Genomic DNA, 24,478 nt, shown 5'->3' with positions numbered 1-24,478 from the left:
CAGTTCTCCAAACCAGTAAAAAGTATCACCACTACCTATTCTCTGTAGATAGACACTGTCAAATCAACCTTGATTCTTCTTTCGCCTTTCAACAAACTTTTACCAGGTTTTGCCAATTTTATCTTCAACTGAGTTTTGACATATGCCTATTTCCTCATCCCCTTAGCCATTGCTTGTCTGTGACTTTTTAGATTTTATCTACTGTACTTAAACTAGAAGTCAACACCCTCCCCAAGACTTTGCACACATCTCTCCTGCCATATCCCTGACTTGTCTCAACTTGGAACATGCCAAGTCTTTCCTAAAGCACATGTTTTATACATTCTTTTCCCTCCTCCTAAAATGTTTTTCTTTTGAACTTGGATTTTTCTTTCTCCAATCCTTAGTTAGAATCATAGGAAGGCTTCTCTTGTCCATGCTTGTCGACGCACCTTATCCCATTACGTGTTATTTTATCTCACAGAATTCATATTGATTTGAATTACTTGTCATTGTTGCTGTTTTCTCTGGTAAACTGGCATCACCAGTGGGAGGAAATAGTATCTGTCTTGATCACCTCTCCATGCCCTAAATGAAAAGTTATGGCAGGTGAAAAGTATAATTCAAAAGAAAATAAGATGAAATGTGCTAAAACTGGAAGGAACAAAAAGGAGTATGGTATTTCATGACTGTGTGAAGCTCATGTTCTATAGAAATGACACAGAAAAATACAAGTAGTTAATCACAATATAGAAACTTAGTAGAGACTTAGTAGTATGGGCTGGAGCAATAACACAGCGGTAAGGCATTTGCCTTTCACGTGGCCGACCCATGTTCAATTCCTTTGCCCCTCTCAGAGAGCCCGGCAAGCTATCGAGAGTATCTCACCCGCACGGCAGAGCCTGGCAAGCTACCCGTGGCATATTGGATATGCCAAATACAGTAACAATAAGTCTCACAATGAGAGATGTTACTGCTCAAACAAATCGATGAGCAATGGGATGACCAGTGACAGTGACAGTAGTTGTACAAATTAAAACTAAATACAAGTAATGTTGGGATAGGAATATATGAATTGAATAAATTAAGCACTTGAAATAAATTTTATTTGCCATCAAAAATGTCACTATGTAGCCCTGAATTTGATTAATTTATTAATATATAAATCTCAGTTTATTTGTCTAAAATAAGGGATATTTTTGAACTCTAAAACAAATTAGTTATTACCAGAGGGGAAGGGATTAATGTAATGGGTTTCAGGACAACAGGAGACAACTATATGGAGAAAGATAAAATTGAACTTTCAGTGGTGAATATAATATATACAATACATGAAACTTGCATAATTTTATATTGCAGTGCTACTTTACTAAAAAGTTTATTAAAATTATTACTAAAAAGATATGTCAAGGGTTAAAAATATGAAACCATGTGAAATGCTACAGTCTGAATAAGATCTAGCAAGTTACCATTAATTAATTAGTGAGATTCATGACTACCATCAAAATGGGTATTTATTAAGGAGGTAGGAATGTGCTTCAGTGGTTAATAGCACACTTACCTTCCATGTGTGAGACTTGAGTTCTAATCTCCACACATCAAAAGAACTATGCCATTGAGCTATAATCTATTAATCAAAATATTTGCAACAAAAAGATGTTTTCAAAAATTAAATATTAAGATTTTTTTTATTGAGTCAACATGTGGAAAGTTACAAAGTTTTCAGGCTTAAGTCTCAGTTATACAATGCTCAAACATTTATCCCTTCACCAGTGCACATATTCCACCACCAAGAACCACAGTATACCTCCCCACCACCCCCTACCCCCCCACCCTGCCTGTGTAGCTGATAAATTTCACTTTACTTTCTCTTTACTTTGATTACATTCAATATTAAGAAAATTTTTAATGTAAAATTTCCTTCTCAAGAATTTTAAAAGAAATCCATCACACCCTCCTCCAAACTGTCTTTGAGCCTTATGATTGGGAGCAACTTGGTATATTATTGAGACCCCAAACATTATCACTTTATTGTGTTCAGTTGTGAAACTAAAGGAACCCTGTTAAGTGTTAGCTTTATAAATGAGAAAGACGTGGTTTTAAGTGTAAATCTTAGGAATGACGAAATATATTCATTTTTGGAGGCTTCTCTAGTGATGGGAATAAACCAAAGCGTATGTTCTCTGAAAACAGGTAGAGGCAAAATGAAGAGGAGCAAAAGAAAGACTGAGCCAGACATTATGTCGTCACTCTACAACCATTTATAGGGAATACAAAGGTGTTCCACTAATTAGTACTCCTCCACCTGATGAAGCTAGTATAATAAACCTAGTATAAAGTATTCATTACTCTTCCTTACTCTCTGCCAACATATCTACTCCAGTTTTCAGGGACAGCAGGTCTGCTGTTAAGCCCTCTTTCTACAACTAAGTATTTGGAACTTAAATGTTTTTTCCTATTTTTAAAAAATTTATTTGTTTTTTAGTTAGTGACTCACTGTGAGGGCACAGTTACAGGTTTACACATTTTCATGCTTGTGTTTCCCTCATACAATGTTCGAGAGCCCATCCCAACACCAGTGTCCATTCTCCACCACCAGTGAACCCAGTATCCCTCCCACCCTCCAATCCCATCCCTCCACCCCACCCTGCCTCTGTGGCAGGGCATTCCAATTAGTTCTTTCTCTCTCCTTTTGGGTGTTGTGGTTTGCAATAGGGGTATTGAGTGGCCAGCATGTTCAGTCTCTAGTCTATCTTCAACATGCATCTTCCTTCCCAGGCGGGATCTCCAATCACATTTTACTTGGTGTTCCCTTCTCTATCTGGGATGCCTTTCCCCCAGCATGTGAGGCCAACTTCCAAGCTATGGAGTCAACCTCCTGGTATTATATACTACTATTATTGGGTGTTAGTCTCTTATTCTGTTATTTTATATTCCACAGATGAGTGCAATCTTTCTATGTCTGTCCCTCTCTTTCTGGCTAATTTCACTTAGTATGATACTTTCCATGTTGATTCACTTATATGCAAAGTTCATGACTTCATCTTTTCTAACAGCTGCATAGTATTCCATTGTATAGATGTACCAAAGTTTCTTTAACCAGTCATCTGTTCTCAGGCACTTGGGTTTTTTCCAGATTCTGGCTATTGTAAACAGTGCCTCAATGGACATATAAGTGCAGATGTCATTTTGACTATACATTTTTGTTTCTCCGGGATATATTCCCAGAAGTGGTATTACTGGATCAAATGGTAGCTCAATTTCTAATTTTTTAAGAAGCGTCCATATTGTTTTCCAAAGGGGCTGGACCAGTCGTCGGCATTCCCACAAGCAGTGTAGAAGGATTCCTTTCTCCCCACATCCGTGTCAATAAAAGCCAGTTACTTTTGTTCTTTTGGATGTGTGCCATTCTCTGTGGTGTGAGGTGGTATCTCATGGTTGTTTTGATCTGCATCTCCCTGATGATAAGTGATGTAGAGCATTTTTTCATGTGCCTTTTAGCAATTCGTATCTCTTCCTTGGAAAATTTTCTGTTCCTTTCTTTGGTCCATTTTCTGATGGGGTTGGATGCTTTCTTCCTGTAGAGTTCAACTAGTGCTTTATATACCTTTTTTTTTTTTTTTTTTTGCTTTTTGGGTCACACCTGGCGATGCACAGGGGTTATTCCTGGCTCTGCACTCAGGAATCATCCCTGGCCGTGCTCAGGGGACCATATGGGATGCTGGGATTTGTACCTGGGTCGGCCGCATGCAAGGCACCCTACCCGCTGTGCTATCTCTCCAGCCCACTATATACCCTTGATATCAACCCTTTATCAGGTGGGTATTGGGTGAATATCCTTTCCCATTCTGTAGATTGCCTTTGTATTCTGGTAACTGTCTTTTGCGGTGCCGAAGCTTCTAAGTTTAATATAGTTCCATTTGTTTATCTCTGTTACTACTTGATTGCTTAGTTCTGTGTCATCTTTGAAGATACCTTTAGCTTCAACAACTGGACAACCACATGCAAAACAATGGGCTTAGATCTCGACCTGACACCATGCACAAAAGTCAGATCAAAATGGACTAAAGACCTCAACATCAGACCACAATCCATAAGGTACATTGAAGACAAGGTCGGCAAAATCCTCTACAATATTGAAGCTAAAGGTATCCATTTTGATCTGATTTTTGTGCACGGTGTCAGATTGAGGTCTAAGCCCATTCTTTTGCATGTGGTTATTAAGTTATGCCAGCACCATTTGTTGAAGAGGCTTTCCTTGCTTCACTTCACATTTCTTGCCCCCTTATCAAAGATTAGATTATCATACATTTGGGGTTGTGTGTAGGGATATTCCACTCTGTTCCATTGGTCTGTGGCTCTGCCTTTGTACCATGAAGATTGGCAAATTGCTTGCACTGATTATCTGGGCAAAATTCATAACAACTTTCCAAAGCAAAAGATATTTCAATTTCTTAAATTTACTAATTGGATTTGGCCTAATATTATAAAGGCTGAACCTATTGAATCTGCTGTTACATTCTTCAAAGATGCTAGTAAAGAAGGAAAGGCTGCTTATACTGATATGTAAAATGACAAGGTTTTACAAACTCCATATAAATCAGTTCAGAAGAAATAAGTTCTAATAGAATTGAAAACAATAAAACTAATCAGAAACTCAGAGACATAAGATCCTTTACAGGAACCTAGTCTCTGGGAGTTGGATGCCAGGCCAGGTGAAAAGGTGGGGTGATATATATATATATATATGTATATGTATATATACATATATATATATATCCTCTTTATACCATGCTGTTTTAACTGTTACCACTTTGAAGTAAAGTTTAAAGCTGGGGAGGGTGATGCCTTTCATCATCTTTTTTTCAAGAATTGTTAACTATCCGTGGGCGTTTATTGTTCCATATGAATTTCAGGATTGCTTGATCCATTTCTTTGAAGAATGTCATGGGTATCCTTATAGGGATCTCGTTTAATCTGTATAATGCTTTGGGGAGTATTGTCATTTTGACAATGTTGATTCTCCCTATCCATGAGCTGGGGATATGTTTCCATTTCCTCATGTCCTCTTTTATTTCATGGAGTAGCGTTTTATAGTTTTCTTTGTAGAGGTCCCTTACTTCTTTAATTAAGCTGATTCCGAGGTGTTTGATTTTCTGGGGCATGATTGTGCCCCAGATTGCTTTTTTCATGTCCCTTTCCTCTGTCTCATTGTTTGCATATAGGAAGGCCATGAATTTTGGGGTATTGATTTTATAGCATGCGACTTTATTGTACAAGTCAACTGTTTATAAGAGTTTCTTAATAGAGGTTTTAGGCTTCTCTAGATATAGTATCATATCATCTGCGAATAGTGAGAGTTTGATTTCTTCCTTTTCTATCTGAATGCCCTTAATATCTTTTTCTTCCCTACTGGCTATTGCTAATACATCAGTACTATATTCAAGAGACGTAGTGAGAGTGGGCATCCTTGTCTTGTCCCCGATCTTAAAGGAAAGGCCCTTAGATTTTCCCCATTGATGATAATGCTTCCCATAGGTTTGTGGTAGATGGCTTTGACTATCTTGAGGAAAGTTCCTCCAAAACCCATTTTGGTGAGAGTTTTTATCATGAACGGATGTTGGATCTTGTCAAATGCTTTCTCTGCATTTACTGATATTATCGTACAGTTTTTATGTTTACTTTTGTTGATATGATGGATTATGTTAATTGATTTCCGAATGTTAAACCATCCTTGAATCCCCAGGATGAATCCCACTTGGTCATGGTATATGATCTTTTTGATGAGTTGTTGGATTCTGTTTGCTAGTTTTTTGTTGAGGATTTTTGCATCAGTGTTCATCAGGGATATTGGTCTATAGTTTTCTTTGTTAGTGGTGTCTTTCTTTGCTTTTGCTTTTAGGCAGATATGTGCCTCATAGAAACTGTTTGGGAGGGTTCCTGTCTTTTCGATTTCCTGGATAAGCTTGAGGAGAACTGGCAACAAGCCCTCTTTAAATGTTTGGAAGAATTTGCTGGTGAAACCATGTGGGCCTGGGCTTTTGTTTTTGGGAAAACTCTTGATTACAGTTTCAATTTCCTTTATATTAATGGGTCTGTTCAGGTATTCCAATCTTGGGAGATTGTAGGAATCCAGGAATTCATCCATTTCTTTTAGGTTCTCTTGTTTTGTGGCATACAGACCTTCAAAGTAGTCTCTGATGATTTTTGAATATCATTGGTTTCTGTTGTGATGTCCCCCCTTTCCATTTCTGATTTGATTTATTAGGGTTCTCTCTCTCTCTTTCTTTGTGAGTCTTGCTAGTGGTTTATCAATCTTGTTTATTTTCTCAAAGAACCAGCTCTTGGTTTTATTGACTTTTCAGATGGTTTTCTGGGTTTTCATGTTGTAATTTCTGCTCCAATTTTCATTATTTCTTTCCTTCGGTCTGGTTTGGGTTCCTTTTCTATGATTCCTTTTCTATGATCTTGAGCTGCGAAGCCAAGCTATCTATGTAGGCCCTTTCTTTCTTCCTGAGGAATGCTTGCAGAACTATAAAGTTTCCTCTTAACACAGCTTTAGCTGCATCCCATATGTTTTGGTAGCTTGTGTCTTCATTCTCATTCTCATTTGTTCCTAGGTATCTCTTGATTTCTTCCTTGATTTCCTTCCTGACCCTGTCATTGTTCAACACCGAGCTGTTCAATTTCCAGGTGTTTGCTTTGGTTCTTCGTGTCTGTGTATGATTAGCTTCTATCTTCAGTGCATCATGGTCTGAAAAGATAGTTGATACAATTTCTATTTTCCCAATTCTATTTAGGTATGTTTTGTGGCCCAGTACATGATCTATTTTGGAAAATGTTCTGTGTGCACTGGAAAAGAATGTGTATTCTTTCTTTTTGTGGTGTAAGACCCTGAATAGGTCTATTAGGCCTCTCTCTTCCATTTCTTCTTTCAGAGTCATTGTTTCCTTTTTTTTTAATTAATTTATTCTTTTATTGAATCACCATGTGGAAAGTTACAAAGCTTTCAGTTTTAAGTCTCAGTCATACAATGCTCAAACACCCATCCCTTCACCAGTGCACACATTCCACCACCAAGAATCACTTTATACCTCTCCTCCTTCCCCCACCTTCCCAGCCCCCCACCCCACCTGTGTAACTGATACATTTCACTTTACTTTCACTTTACTTTGATTACATTCAGTATTTCAACAAAAACCTTGCGCGTTCCCCTGGAGATCTCTCCTGCCCGTGGAGAGACAACAGTGGAAAGTGCTCCTAATTGGGTGCATTCTGTGAGGGTCCCGACCTGAAATAAGACTAGTGAGGTTAGTAAACAGGGGGCCCAAGACAACACATGCCGATCAAGGGCAACTTTATTAACTGCCACGCTGGTTTTATACTTTTCTTAGCAGGGGGTTGGTACATAAGTTGTCAATCATCAGGGAAGTGTCTTCTCAGACCAAATAAGGAAAGGTTCGGGTGTATTAGGTGGGCTTACAACATTCTTCAAGAGTAGATTGAGAAATAGTGGGGAGGGGAAAGCAAGGGTTTATCTGGCAGGAGCATCTGGCAGGAGGAATGCACAAGGTATTTAGTGTAGAAGAAGGTATTCTACTTTAGGGCTTTATGGCATCTCTTAGTTAACTGCCCTGGGCTACTTTTACCTCTTGAGTTTGGCTATTTCCTTTGTCACAAGGGCACCTCTGCCTCAGGTCATGCAAAGCTGGTAATGGAATTTCCCGGTTTGTCCAGGGTGAAGGTTTCGGGGTCCTCTTTTGTTCAGGGTCCTGAGCAGTCCCCAACAAAACCTCACTATTATTATTTGGAGTTTCTCCCCCCTAAAGCCGGACCTGCTGAAAATAAAGCATTTGATAATTTGTTTTCCACTGCTGAGAATGAAGAGATATGAGGTTGAGTGGCTGCATTTACGGCCACCCGGTTGGGGTTTCTGTATTTTAGTATTTTAGTAACTGAGTCCAGAGAAATATCTGCCAGAAATTGCATCATTGCAAGCTTGTACCTCTCAGCTACTTTATATTCCACATATGAGTGCAACCTTTCTATGTCTATCTATCTCTTTCTTTCTGACTCATTTCACTCAGCATGACACTCTCCATGTTGATCCACTTATATGCAAATTTCATGACTTCATGTTTTCTGACAGCTACATAGTATTCCATTGTGTAGATGTACCAGAGTTTCTTTAACCAGTCATCTGTTTTTGAGCACTCTGGTTTTTTCCAGATTGCAGCTATTGTAAACAGTGCTACAATGAATATAGAAGTGCAGAAGTCATCTCTACTATACCTTTTTGCCTCTCCAGGATATATTCCCAGGAGTGGTATTGCTGGGTCAAATAGAAGCTCAATTTCTAATTTTTTGAGAATTGTCCATATTGTTTTCCAAAAGGGCTGGACCAGTCAGCATTCCCACCAGCAATGAAGGAGAGTCCCTTTCTCCCCACATCCACGCCAACACCGGTTGCTTTTGTTTTTTGGGATGTGGGCCAGGAGAGTCAGTGTTTCCTTGCTGAGTTTTGTTCTTGTCGATCTATCCAGCGGTGATAAGGCAGTGTCGACGTCTCAGACTATTATTGTGCTGCTAGCGATGTCCTCTTTAAAGTCTGTTAGGAGTTGCTTTAAGTATTTAGCCGGTTGTTCATTAGGTGTGTATATGCTTAAGAGTGTGATTTCTTCCTGTTGCACATATCCCTTGATAAATAGAAAATGACCTTAGCTGTCCCTTCTAATCTTTCTCAACCTGAAATCTATGTTTTCAGATACTAGTATGGCCACCCCAGCTTTTTTGAGGGAGTTGTTTGCCTGCAGGATTGTTTTCCATCCTTTGACTTTGAGTCTGTGTTTGCTCTGCATGTTCAGATGTGTTTCTTGCAGGCAGCAGAATGTTGTGTTTTGTTTCCGGATCCATTTTGCCACTCTGTGTCTCTTGATAAGTGAATTTATGCTGTTGACATTGAGAGAGGTTATTATCATGGGGTTTTGTGTCATATTTCTGTGGGGTTTGTTGTGTTTATGGGGTTGTTCCTTGTCTTACAATAGCCCCTTTAGTTCTTATTTTAAGTTTGGTTTTGAATCTATGAAGTTCCTGAGCTGTTGTTTATCTGAGAAATAGTGTATGGTTCCTTCGAGTTTGAGTGAGAGTTTAGCCGGATAAAGTATTCTTGGTGAGGCATTCATTTCGTTAAAATTTTTCACTATGTCCCACCATTGTCTTTGAGCTTGGAGGGTTTCCTCTGATAGGTCTGCTGTAAATCTAAGGGGTGCTCCTTTGTATGTGATTTCCTTCTTTGATCTTGCTTCTTGCATACTGCGTCCCTATCCACAGCATCCATCATTCTGACTATGATATGCCTTGGAGTCTTTTTATTTGGGTCTTTTTTTGCTGGTACTCTTTGGGCTCCTTGGATCTGGATATCTGCCTTCTCCAGCTCTGGGAAGTTCTTGGCAATGATGTCTTTGACTGTGTTTTTTTCATTGGGGTTACTTCACTGTGCTTCTAGTACTCCAATGATTCTTATGTTGTTCCTCTTCAGGTAATCCCCTAGGACTCTGATTTGCTCTAGAGCCATTTTTATTTCATCTACTAATTCCTTTATTTGTGTGACTTCTGTTCGTAGCTTTGAAATTTCTGCTCTCATTTCTTCCTGCATTTTCTTGGTGGACCGTTCCAATGCTTCATTTATATCCTTCCTTAATTTATTGGATGTCTTTTCTATGGTTGCTTAGAGTACATCAACTCTCCTCAATATTACCTCTCTGAATTCTTTATCTGAGAGGTCGTATATGTGGGTAGTCTCTGTTGACGTTTCTGGGATTTTTTTCTTCTTCCTCTCTTCATGGAGGGGATTTTCACTGTTTCTTCATATTGTTATGGAAGTATCAAGTTGGATCCTTCTAATTGTCTATCCCTATTCCCTCTTGCTGATGGGGGGGTGGTGGTGTTCTGGCTGTGCTAAATTGATGATGGTAGCCTTGATCCTATTCTAAAATTCTTCCTTACTCTCGGGCGCTCCTCTGGATTTATGTGGGGCCTCTAGTGAAGGACTTAAGGCTATGCTCTACTTATGAAAGTTTTGTGCAAATTCTATTGTTCATTGAGTTATTGAGAAGTTAGTATAACCTAGTGGACAATTTGACATAGAGTGTTTGAGATGGCCAGTGTATTTTTCAGAGATAAAGGTTATACAGATTATCCTTAAAGGAGTAATGTCGGGGGCTGGAGCTATAGCACAGCGGGTAGGGCATTTGCCTTGCACGCAGCTGACCCAGGTTCAATTCCCAGCATCCCATATGGTCCCCTGAGCACCGCCAGGAGTAATTCCTGAGTGCAGAGTCAGGAGTAACCCCTGTGCATTGCCGGGTGTGACCCAAAACCAACCAACCAAACAAAAAAATAATAAAGGAGTAATGTCTGCGGCTGCTCCAACAGGAGGCCACGCCCCCTTTTAGGACCGCGCTCCCAGAGAACCAGGCCACGCCCCCAGTAGCTTCTTGGGATTTGGGGATGCGGAAAGTGGGGTAGGGGGTGCTTCGGTCAGTATCGCTTGAGAGCCGGCTGTGGGCCGGTGGGCGGGGCTCAGGGTCTGCTGATTACCTGCAGGATTGGGGTGCCTTTAGAGAGCAAGCAGGGAGACGTGGCGACGGAAAGCGGGTTGGGGGGCCTCCGGGGAAAGCCGGAAGGCGGTCCTGCCTGAGAGCAATCTGCGGGTCGGTGGCTGTTTTTCCTATTTTTTGACTAGGGTCATTTTACTTGGAAATTGCCAAGTAAGTAGATATATAATAAATGAGTAAACATATGCAGTAATTAAAAGGCTAGGAAAGATCATCAGAGAGAATTATGGTTGGGAGTTATTTTTACAATGAATCAAAATATTTTTACGATCTATCAAGACTTCTCCCAAAGGTCCATGGCTTTTCAAAAAGAAGAGTGGGCCAGGAGAGTGGGCCAGTGCATAGCAGTCCTCTGGGGTGTGCTGTCTGGGCACTTCCTGAAGGACAAGTCCAATGCTTCACGTAGAGGCATGAGAGATCCAGTATCAGGTTTTGAAAACGTGTTCTGAAGGGAAGATTGAACAAGGGCAGGGACCAGAACCCATTAGCAAGGATGCTGCTAGAATAATCAGTTGAGACCTGATCATTATTATTATCAATGGGGTATCAAACTAAGGAGGTGCGACCAGACTCACAAGGAAGAGGCACAAGAGGGAATGTTAAGGAGATCCGATGATCTCAGTTCGGTGTCTCCACATCCCCCATTTTATTTCAAGTGAAAGACAGAAAGAAAGAGAAAAATCCCCTCTCTCTACATTCACCTGTGCAGCTTAATTTTGTATAAATAGCCATGTTGTCACTTTAGCCTAGAAGACACAGCTTTCACTTTTTCTGAAACTGGATCTGGAGCTAGCCAGCTTTTCACTCCAGACACCACTGTTTACCAGCTGGACTATCAGCGACTACTCTACTCTCTTGCTTTTTGTATTCCTTTGCTTCCTCACCTGTACCCTGGGATGTCATTAGGACTTTCTCATAGGGTTGTTATAAATGGGTGTGTGTATGAAGTGCTTACTGTCTGCATACAGGAAGGCAATAAATAAATGGGGACATAAAGATATGTTGAAGTGATATTATTGTCCTGTATCTGGGAAAGACAATTTGAATCAGTTTTGTTTTTTTCTAAATTAAAAGAAAATGCTCCCTGTGATTTTGAATTTTAAGGTTTCTCTCAATTACAAAGCTAAACTACGTAATTTCTCCCAGAGGGATATGTGTGTATGCATGCATGTGAGACAGATTATATTACTTTGAAATCACGAATATATGTATTTCACCTCACTCTTATCTTTGCAAATGATTCTGTGGCATGTTTCCTATACATTTAAGCATTCTGATAAAGATATTTAAGTGTAACAAAACATGAGCCATATATAAGAAGTAATAAGTGCCAGCAACCATTATACTTTTGAGCCTTTCCTAATTGGGACCTATATATTTAACATTTTTCACGTTATTTCAAAGTCCACTTACAGGTTTTCCTAAATTTCCCTACATCCCTCTTTTCAGTTTTTGCAAGGGTGGGGGCTAAGGAGAGTGTGTGTACTTGCATATTTATACACACAACACTTTTGAAATGACAATCAGCTTTCAAGAACTCTGAGTGGCACAGTAATGAATTGCTTTGAGGTTAAGTTATCTGACTGTCTTATAAATTATAAGATCAAACCTGAAGTTATGTGTTGGCTTCCAATTAACACCAACTATTGGGATTTGAAAAACCATGTATTTCATTCATTAACCTTCAGGATGGCATTCGGAGGGGGAAATGTTTGAGTTTACAACCTACAAATTATAAATTTATCAAAAGCTAAAACATTATTGTAATGCTCGTGTTAAGGACCATTAGTATCTTTAGTCTCTACAGTAGTAGATCATGAGTCCATGTGAACCCTCAGGACATCTTCTCTAGTAATAGGAATATTTTATACTCTGTGACACAGAGAAATTTCCACAGGCATTTCTCTTGTCATTTTTATCACAAACCCGGAAGGAAATAGACCAGAGGTTATTTTTCTCATTTGATTGAAAGAAAAAACAGTTTCAGAGAGATCAAGGGACATACCCAGTGTGACATGCTGACAAAATGGTAAAGCCAGAACTTGAATCAAAATTTTACCTCTTATTCCTCTGTTCCTGCTACCTCTCTAGATTTCTCTCCCCAGTGTTGAGACACAAAATAAAGAGGGCCATTGTCAGATCAACTTGTGAAAGAGGTAATTTTATTTTGAGGTTCTCTGTCTCTTAGATATTGCTCTCCCTCCCCCCAAAATAACCACTCAGGTAGCAGAATATCTGCTATGGAAGCAGAATTTCATTCATGTAGCAGAAATCTTACGTTCCTTCTGTATTCTCTAAGCCCTCCTGTTGCAGATTGAGGAAGCAGGAGGAACAGTTGAGGTGAAACGGGCAAGCAGCAGGGCGGGAGTGATAGTCCAGCAGACAGAGCACTTGCATTGCTTATTATTGACCCAGGTTCAATCCTCAGGATCCCATATGGACCCCAGGATACTACAAGGAGTAATTCTGATTTTAGTAAATCAGAGATTTCTATATAAAATGCACAAAAAAGTTAAAAATCTCAGATCAGCAACTTCTAATTTGTGGTCTCTTGTTACTTAAACTCTGTTCCTCAGTGTTGTGAATTGTAAATCCATCATCATAGTGCCTATTTATATAACTATTGATAACTATTGTAGCACTGTCATTCTGTTGTTCATCGATTTGCTCAGTGGGCACCAGTAATGTCTCCATTGTGAGACTTGTTACTGCTTTTGACATATCGAAAATGCCACCGGTAGCTTGCCAGGCTCTGCCGTAGGGGCTGGATAACTAAAATTATCTAAATTAGATAATGTATCATCTAAAATTATTTCAAGATCAAATGATAGAATAAGTGAAAAGTTGTATTTCATCATATTAAGGACTTTTCAGTATCTGTCTTTAATCCAATGCTAGATGTTCTAGGTTCTTCTGAAAATGTTGCCTAAGGACGTAAGAGGCTCTGGACAACTCTCTACTTACTTTGTTTCCCATTCACAACTGTCAACTGACTGAAAATATGAGATCCTCAAATAACAACGCCAATAGCAGGAGAAAGGGAGCTGGGAGTTTTCCTTGTACATTTTTTTCCACTTTCATTTGTATCAGAACTAAGTGGAGGACATTTCTAGAAGCCTTCATCAACTAACTTTTATTTCCTTGGGCAACTAGATCATCTTCCCATCACTATACCAGTCACTTGCCAGAATAGTGTAGTGATCATGTTCATCTACACATCAATATCCTCTACAGCTAGGATTAAAGTACTCTTTTCTTAAGCACATTTGAATTTCTATGTGATAAAGAAAAGGGGAACTCTAAGAGCGAGGCAAAGGACAGGGCACCTACTAAAGAAAAAGTACCACTGGTCTTAGAGGGTTTTGTGTTTTGTGATGATAAGAAAAGTTGAATGGAAAAAAATAATACCATAGCACTTGAAGCAGCTTAGTAAATGTTTCACAGCATTGCCAATTTAGCAAGTTTGGTCAGCAACCAATAATTTTCTGGTGTTGGACATGACTTTTAGCCTTCAAAACTAGTGTCCTTGAGACCCTCTTCTCCTAAAGACCATGATCCAAGAGGTCTTCTAACCCATTTTGGCACCCAGAGCGGCTTCTTACAGAAATGCATCTAGACTATGAACTGTACTAAGACTATGTGCCGTCGGGGAGGGATTTTCCCTCTCCACCCTGTTTTTCTGTGCAGAAAATGGCGGCGGCAGCATCATTCACGTGGTGAGAGTCACCCCCTAAGACTTCCACCCAGAGGTATGAACTTTGCCGTATTGTGGCTCATAGGCGATCATGGGAAGGGGGCGTTACGGGCACGCCCTCGGCCCAGATAAGATCTGGAGCTGCTGCTCTCGAAACAGACCCTCTGCTCCAAGAGGTCTTCTAACCCATTTTGGCACCCCGAGTGGCTTCTTACAGAAATGCATTTAGACTGTGAACTGAACTAAAATATCAGAAATCCAAAACAGAGCTCATAGAATCTTCATTCTCAGCAATGAAAAGAAATTATTAAATGATGCCTCTTCAGCAGGCCTGATTGTTGGGGGAAAATTCCAAACAATAATAGTGAGTTCTCTATTGAAATATTGAATGTATTCAAAGTATAGAGAGAATAAAATGAAAATCATTAGCTACTTAGGTGGGGGCTGGGTGGGAGGGGGATATATTGGGGTTCTTGGTGGTGGAACATGTGCACTGGTGAAGGAATGGGGGTTCAATCATTATATGACTGAGACTTTGTATTTTATGACTGAAAGCTTTGTATTTTTTTTTCACGGTGATTCAATATAATAAAATTAAGTTAAAAAAAAAAACAACTAGTGTCCTTATCTGTAAGTTGAGGAAAAGAACTGACCTTCACAGGGTTGTCGGGAAGGTCATAATTTAAATGATATTTGGGGAAAAGTTTTATAAGTTATTGAATGCTTTGCAAATATGAAGTATCATATTTAACACTTGATGTTGAATAATCACTTAAGTAGGGTCAGACTCTAATGTCATGGGAGAGATCTGTGAAATGCCAACACCACTGCAGTGTAAGATTGTCATGTGTTTGGCAATACGATGCTGATATATAAAACACCAGCCATCTCATTGTTCTAAACACTTAAAAATAAATTTCAGCTTTTGTTCTGGGCCACCTTGTACCTAAATATAGTGTGCAACGCAAAAGGAAAAAAATTCTTTTTCACTAAAACTGGCATACATAAAAGAACAGCTTTTATTCCTGCTTTCTATCCAAAGTCTCACAACTCAGCATCTGAAACTGCAGTGATGTCGGTTGGCTCCCTGTTCCCAGTTCTCCATACTCTAACTACAAATATGAAAAAAGAGGTTTCTGCATCCAGATGCAAGAGAATATGCTATATATTAGATGTCATGTCTTTAATAGTCTCAACAACTCTACATGATGTGCATTTTTACTCCCATTTATAGGATTGGAAAGCAATACTTGCAGAGATTAGACAACGTACTGAGATCCCCTAGCAATAGATGAGAGACCCCAATTTTGACAGTGAACCCCAATTCTAAAACTGAAATCATTTCTATAATTCCTCTTTTTTGCCACTTCTTCTCTAAAGTCCTTTCCAATCAAACACTATGAAGGTGCAATTTCATATCTCATTGCTATTCCTTACCTATCTATAAGGTCAATCCTACAAATGTGCAATTCCTATGTGATATTCTCTCCAACAGTGTAACTTTGCAAATCTCCAAGTACACTGGAAGGCAGCTGAAAACATATTCACAAGGCTTAGGATGTTGAGTCAGAAGCACAGATAGCTATTTATAGTGGGAAATTAAAAATGAACATGTCATATATCTATATTTTCAAGAACAATACTATCTTACATACTAAATTATAACTTCTAATACTCAAGACACAGCCATGCTGTAATTGTTGTTCTGCTCATTATAGGTTAAAATACCTTAAAAAATGTAGTAGCTATCAGGTGCTACTCTAATTCTACAAAATAAATGACTCCTAAGTCACATTGGCATGTGACAGCACTCATCTCTCACATGTTCAGACCATTTGGAAATGACTAGGTGACTTCAGTGATTTTATTTAGACCCACTCTAAAACTTAGAGGTGGCTAATACAGGAAAAAGGACACCAAATGTATATGGCCAAAGGCTATGAAAGAAGGCAGGTGGTAAAAACTGGATTCTAACAAGGTCAGGCACCATCGTGTCCCTTGAGGAGATACTGCCACAAACAAGAGAATCTTATCTCAATTTTGAGTTTTATATGCAGTTGTTTCACATTCATAAGACAGATATGCTGATATTCAGGTTTGTGGGAGAAAAAACATCAGTCTTTAAATTATCGGTGATTTTATTTATTATCTATCAATGCACTATAGCACTGTCGTACTGTCGTAGCACTGTCATCCCATTGTTCATCAATTTGCTCCAGCGGGCACCAGTACTGTCTCCATTGTGAGACTTGTTGTTACTGTTTTTGGCATATCCAGTATGCTGCAGGTAGTTAATACACAACAGGTAGCTATCAATACAAATGTTAATCAAACAAAGCAAATGCTTTCTAACAAATAGGAAAGAAAATAAATGTTTAAATATCAGCAAGGAAAACAGAGGGTTAGACTAACACTCTCCAAACTTTTTGGCCTAGATCAAGGTTGCGAAAAATTATGAAATATACATATATATGAATATTTATGGATATGGCTATATCCATCATAAACATACACACCCAGCTGTGCTGAGGGCTTACTCCTGATTATGCTCGAGGAGTGTTCCTGGCAGGCTTGGAGGAATATATGGAGTGCCAAAGATCAAACTTGGGTCAGTTGCAAGCATGGCAAGCACCTTACCCATTGTATTATTTCTTTGGCCCCCAAGGTAATGAAAATATTAAGTATGACTCTATATAACTGAAGGAGGATCCTATAGCATTTGAACTAATACCAATAATAGACTGTCTTTATATTATTCTATTTTTGCTGTATGTTGTAGAGAAATGTTAGTGGGAATCCCATATGGTTCACTGACATATATATTGGCACCAATGGCATAGAAATAAATTCTAACAAGACCCAGTTGCTAAACTCGGGCTTGTTAAAAAGTAGAATTTTCTAGTAGTATATGGTAATGATCATGATGGCAGAGTGAAGCACAGAGTCTTGGTAAACTTATGGGGTTTCTGAACTGAGTGGAATAGTTTCCTCCAAAATTCATGTCCTCTGGAACCTCATACTATGACTTGATTTGAAAATTAGATCTCTACTAATAATATTAACTATGCTAAATCATAACCCAACTGCTGCCACGCTCCAGGCCACTTTTCTGGATGCTCAGGCCGAGCCACATGCATGAGTGATATCCTACAGAACCAGGTAATATGGAACTTTGTGACCTTGGACTCTACACTGAACAGGAACCAGAAACAGAGATCCTCTGCCTGCTTCTACCAATCTCCGGTGACCCAGGGATCACAGCCATAAGACCCACCCATCAGCCAACCTCCAGTACCCAACTGCCACCATGCTCCAGGCCACTTTCTGCAACACAACATAAACACTTCCTACCCATTTTCCATCATTAACGCACCATATTTGATAGGGTTCAAATATGATGTGAACCATCAGAACAACTATAATAGAGTTTGGAGGCCACCCTAAAAGTCTCTATCCCTCTTGGAGAGCCCGGCAAGCTAGTAAGAGCATCCCACCTGCATGACAGAGCCTGGCAAGCTACCTGTGGCGTATTCAATATGCCAAAACCAGTAAGAACAGTGGACCTCATTCCCCTGACCCTGGAAGAGCCCCCAATATGGCAGCGTTAAGAAGGACTAACAAGAAGAGGCTGATAACATCTAGGGGCCAATCTAGGCTGCCAAAATGAAAAAGGACTAAAAATGACTGTTTGCACTTTTAACCAGCATGTATGCTGGCATTGGAAGCATCCATTGAGGACCTAATGGTGCAAGCGTGGAACATCAAGTATGATGTCATTGGATTGACCAAGACGTGAAGGCATTGAACACATCACACCATTTTCGATACTGGAGAAGAACTGTTCCTTGGAACATATGACAATAGAGGCGTCGGTGGTGCTGCTGTCCTTGTAAGCACAAACTAAGCTGTGAGCATAGAATTGTTCAAATGCCTAACAATTGGAATTGGGCACTTGCATTTGAATAGATGTGGCTCGTTGCTGGCAGTTTCTATCTTTGTTCTCTGTGCACTAAAATCCAACTATGACGAAGAAGAAATAGAGAAGTTCTACATGTAACTGAAAAAGTTCTATAAAGAAGACCACACCTTCTACAAGGTCATTGTTGGTGATTTTAACGCAAAGATAGGACCTAGAAGGTCACCCAAAGAACTCTACTCAGGAACCACGGCTGAGACTGGAATGAACAGGGTGAGAGACTATATGATTTCATCATGTTGATCAAGACCATCCATGCTAACTAGCAGTTACAGAAGGCCAAATCTAAACACTGGACATGGGAGTCTCCCGTTGGACAGTGCCACAACAAAATTGACTACATTAATCTGGATAGTACCTGCAAAAAAATGAACTCTGACCTCTGTCCAATGCCAGATACAAAAGTCAGATCAAAGTAGATTAAAGACCTCAATATCAGACATGAATCTATAAGGTACATAGAAGAAAATGTAGGCAGAACTCTCCATGAAATTGAAGCTAAAAGCAACTTTAAGGATGAAACAGCACTGACCATGCAAGTGGACGCAAACATAAACAAATGGGACTATATCAAATTAAGAAGCTTCTGAACTTCAAAAGAACCAGTAAACAAAATACAGAAAAAGCCCACAGAATGGGAAAGAATATTTACCCAATACTCATCTGATGAGGGATCAATACATCTCGCACCACAGAGATTGCCACACATTCAAAAGAACAAAAGCAACCAGTGCTGGCATGGAGTGGGGGAAAAGGGATGCTCTTTCACTGTTGGTGGGAATGCCGACTGGTCCAGCCTTTCTGGAAAACAATATGAACAGTCCTTCAAAAACTAGAACTTGAACTTCCATATGACCCCGCAATATCACTTCTGGGAATATATCCCAAGGATGCAAAAAAGCACATTAGAAATGACATCTGTACCTATATATTCCCTACATATTCATTGCAGCACTGTTCACAATAGTCAAAATCTGGAAACAACCCAAGTGCCCTAAAACAGATGACTGGTTAAAGAAACTTTGGTACATCTACACATCGGAATACTATGCAGCTGTTAGGAGAGATGAAGTCATGAAATTTGCTTATAAATGGATAGACATGGAGAGTATCGTGCTAAATGAAATGAGTCAGAAAGAGAGGGACAGACATAGAAGGACTGCACTCATTTGTGGAGTATAGAATAACAACACATGAGGCTGACATTTAAGGACAGTAGACACAAGGACCAGGAGGGAGAAGGCAGATGGAATAGAAAAGGGATCGTTAAGGAAATGATGGCTGGAGAAATCAGAAGGGATAGAAGATGTGTGCCGAAAGTAGATAATGGACCAAACATGATGACCTCTCAATGTCTGTGTTGTAAGCCATAATGCCCCAAAGTAGAGAGATATTATGGGGAATATTTTCTGCCACGGAGGCAGGGGAGGGTTGGAAAGGGGGGATATACCAGAGATATTGGTGGTGGGGAATGTGCACCGGTGGAGGGAAGGGTGTTTGATAATTGTGTGATTGTATCCAAACATGAAGGCTTGTAACTATCGCAGAGTGATCCAATAAAATTAAAACAAAAACACCTGACAACATTATATTCAATCGACGGTTTTGCCTAACCGATGTCGCTGTTGCCCCAAAATTCCAAATGGGATCAGACCACCATCTCCTTCATGTGAAATTCTACTTCACGTAGCTGGGAGAAAGGGCTGCAAAGTTTAAGAAGAGAACTCCCAGAATGACCATTAACTGGGAGCTCTTTGGCACTACTGCAGCAATAGGGGAAGATGCCGTCATTGACAACATCGATGAGGAATACTATCAACTGTTTCAGCACCTCCATGATTGTGCAAGGAATGCAGAAGAGAGAAAGCCACAAAAGGTCACCTGTCTTCGGAAATTCTCAAGCTCATTTGCCAACGTGGTTTGACGCTAGCCTCAGGCAATCACAAGCTAATGTCCCGAGCTCTCAAAGCTGTGCAGAGAAGCCATAAAGGAAGACCTCAAAGAGAGAAGAGCAGCAGTTTTGGCTGATGCATCAGAAGCCGGGAAAAGCATTCGAAACACCTGCCTTTTCTTCGCCAACTATAAGACCAAGCCCTCTGACATCCTGATGGATATATCACATCTTGCAGAAGGGCAATGGAAAAGGTTACCCATGACTTCTACTCGGATCTCTTTGATAGACACATCCACCTGCCTACATACCAAATTCCGCAAGATGGACATGTCGTTCCCAGCATTCTCCCTTCCAAAATCTGACATGCCATTTTGTTGGTAAAGAAGCATACAGCACCCAGTCCAGACATAGTCAGGCCTGAACACCTGAAGAATCGGCCATCAGTACTTGTAAATACACTTGCTTGGCTCATCACATGCTGCCTGTCTGAATGCAAGGTTCCGTCCCAATGGAAAACCAGCAGGATTGTCCTGTTGTACAAGAAGAGAGACATCCACAACATTGGCAACTATCACCTGATCTGCCTGTTTTCCATTGTCTACAAGTTATTCACTCGAGTCATCCTGAATAGGATTGGCAGAACACTAGACAAAGGACAACCATGTGAGCAAGCTGCATTCTGAAAAGGATTCAGCATGATTGACCATATCCACATGGTGACCAAGCTCATTGAGGTTTCGCAAGAGTTCAAGATGCTGCTGTCTAATGTTCATTGATTTAAAGAAGACCTTTGATTCTGCTGAGACTGAAGCAGTCATCGAAGCCCTAGCCAAACAGGGTGTTCAAACTCAATACATCAGGATCCTCTGTGAGCTATATTACGAATTCACTACCAGGTTCTCACCATTCTACAAAGAAGTGATCATCAATGTAAAGAGAGGGGTTCAGCAGAACGACACTATTTCACTGAAACTCTTCAGTGCCACCCTCGAGAACATCACGCGATGACTGGAATGGGAAGGAATGGGAGTGAAGATAGATGGTCGGCAACTACACCACCTCTGCTTCACTGATGACATTGTTCTTATTTATACACCAAATATCAGCCAAGTCGCACAAATGCTGGCCAACTTGGACCATGAGTGTGGAAAGGTCGGACTGCAGCTGAATCTCACGAAGAAAATGTTCATGAGAAACTGACTAGTTCCTGATGTTCCATCCATTAACATCTCCAAATGCAGCAGCTATGTGTACCTAGATTGAGAACTCAACATGAGGAATGACTTGGTGCCAGAACTGCTCAGGAGAAAGAGAGCAGTGTAGAACGCCTTTAAGAGCACCAAAGAAGTAGTTAAGAGGATGGCTCTGGGCACATCTTTTCAACTCCACCATTCTTCCTGCAATAACATATGCCTCAGAGACCTGGGCCCTATGAAAACAGGATGAGAACGCTATTCATGTACCTCAAAGAGGAATGGAAAGAGCTATGCTTGGAGTATCACGTTTCACTCAAGTGAGAGAAGGAATCCAGAGTTCTGACCTCCATCGATGATCAATAATTAGGGATGCTGTCTCTTTTGCTAAGGTGTCAAAAATCAGATGGGCCCGACATGTAATGCTATTTAGAGACAACCACTTAACTAGAGCTGTTACTGACTGGATTCCATGAGACATCAAAAGACCACGTGTTCACCCACCAACGGGATAGTCAGACTTCTTCATCAAGACTCTGAATGAACATTTTGAGGCTCTTCGTGTTCCTGGAGTGAGCAGACGCCATTGGGCTACACTAGCATGCGACAGGGATGAATGGAGATGTTACTGGTGCCCACCCAACAAATCGACGAACAAAGGGATGAGAAGTGACAAGTGACAAGCTAAATCATGCTGGTAATCCGTTAATTTACTATGACTGATATCCAGTAACAAGATGGGAATAAACAGAGACAGTAACATTGAGGAATGGTATTTTTGACTCACACAGTGTTAGGCAGTCATAAATCAAGCAATCCCAAGGACTGTCAGCAGTTATTCAACACTAGGAAGAAGGAAAGAATAATTTTCTGTGGTGTCTTCAATAACCAAAAAAGTGAACCTGGCTACATCTTGACTTTAGTTTTCCATCATCTAGAACTGTAAGACATCACATAAATATTGTTTCAAGCTACCTCCTTTGAGCGTTTTGATATAGAAGTTCTAAAACACTCAAACAATTCTCTCCTACTGTATAATACAATCAAATCCATTGTGTTCCATTAGACTGATAGACTGATGCCATTTCCACAAGTGCCTCTCTTTGCTCCAGTCCTCCAGAACTGCTTACTCAAAAGTTTCCTCAAGCTTCAGACCTGTCCTCATGGGAACACTCTGCATCCATCTTGCCCAGAGTCAATTCAGGTGGACACATATAGCAGAAAGAACATAAGAAGTTTCCAAATTAACTTTTTCTATTTTTTCAGGTGAGAATTATCCAATAGCAAACCACCTCCCTGGAATTCCTCAAGATCAGGAATGTGTCCCTTGCTTAACAATGCAGATGTTGCATTCAGTACTCTCCTTCTCTATTTCAGTTGCAAGGGGTCATTAAGCCATTGAATGTTACCTCCAATTTCTATCCTTTGCCCCTTTCTGCCTCTTCCTTCTATTGTTGTTCTACTCAGAATTCTTCCTTCTAAAAGTTCTTGCGGCTTCAACTGTCACTCTTCCTAAACTCTTCCACACTACAATCATGAACATCTCACTACAACAACAAATTCTCATTGACTTTATATGAAAATCTGAACACGTGGCTCGGTAAGTTTAATTTCTCCAGGAAGTGGTTAAAAAATCAGAACAAGTATAAAATTGTGGGGAAAAATACCTAAAAATCAAGGAGAAGAGAAAGCAGTGTTGTAAGAAGGGAAAACAGAGGAAGAAAAGTTTTATAGGAATTATCAATGTCTTAAATGAGTCCTGAGACAATTATCCTTGTCATACCAAAGGGGTTTCAGTGCAAAGTATTCTTCAGTCTAATTCTGTGCTGGATAGGAGTAACCCAACCCTCTAACCTTTATTATTCTTGGTCTCTGGCTGGGAGCACTCCTGAGAAAGTGAGTTTCAGGATTAATCCAAAAGTCAGTTAAATCCTTTTGTAACAGGTTGTCTTAAAGGAAAAACTGGAGACATACTTAAAATACACCATAGTCAAGGAAGGAACGCCATCATCTAGTTCCTGTTATATGCCCAGACTCACACCTCTCAAAGCTCCATGATACAGACTTTTGGTCCAGCTATCAGGCACCTAAAGTGGATTAAAGTTACTTTCTTTATTGTATTAGAGTACACATCCCATTACTCTCTAACTTGAATATTCTCCTTTTGTACATTTCATTGCCTTGCAAACTCCTTCTATATATCTTATTCTGCTTATGTCTATTCCCACCAATAGAGTGTTTAGTTATTTGGGGTAGGAGTATATTTGTTCACATAGTTATTTCCTGTTGAAAAAAATCACACCTTCTTAAATTTGGTAAGCATTGAATAATAATGGGTGGGTGAATGAATGGAAATGAAGATATTTTACAGAATATATGACAGCTACAATGTCAGAGGAGATGTTTGGAAGCATCACAGTCCAGGCATCAGAAAGAATCTCATGCAAGTGAAAATTACTGAAACATTTTAATAATTACACATAGAAAATTTTCCTGTACTCCAGTGAGCATATCCTTTAATGTCTAACCTCAATCTTTCCTAATGCAGCTGTTAAGCCTAGGAACCAAATTAAGAATAATGCCAGCAATTCTCAGGCAACAACTTATTGCACTCATTTTAAAGCAAGAAATATATCCATTATCCTTGAAATACAAGTAAATAGCTGACCAGCATAATTGTATCTGTCTATACTTGTGGCAAAATTAAAACAAATGTATGCACCATAGCATGGCAATTAGCTTAGTATGAGTTATCTAGGTAACTTTTATTTTTCTGTTGTCACAGTCAATGATCTTTTGTTTCCAAAAATGTCTTTTGCCTCTTTAAATTCATCAGTGCCATTAGTATCTAATAATGTGCTCAAAGTACCACAAGTAGTCTTGCTTTATATAACATCATCTATGTTCCTCCACTAGTACCAGCCATTAAGGTAAAAGCCAACAAAGGATGATCTTCCTCAATAAGCATGAAAACAGATAAATAACTAATTTTGTTCTCAGTAGACACTACAGTAGGCTATTTCTGTGAACTACTTTTTTCTTTGTTTTCTAGAATCTAACCATAGATAGTAATGAGATCTAGAAGTGGGAAGGTGAATGCTGTGATTGCATCTGTTTGTGATTCTA

This window comes from Sorex araneus, chromosome X (genome assembly GCF_027595985.1).
Source record: "Sorex araneus isolate mSorAra2 chromosome X, mSorAra2.pri, whole genome shotgun sequence".
NCBI lineage: Eukaryota > Metazoa > Chordata > Mammalia > Eulipotyphla > Soricidae > Sorex > Sorex araneus.
This window is presented reverse-complemented; position numbering follows the sequence as displayed.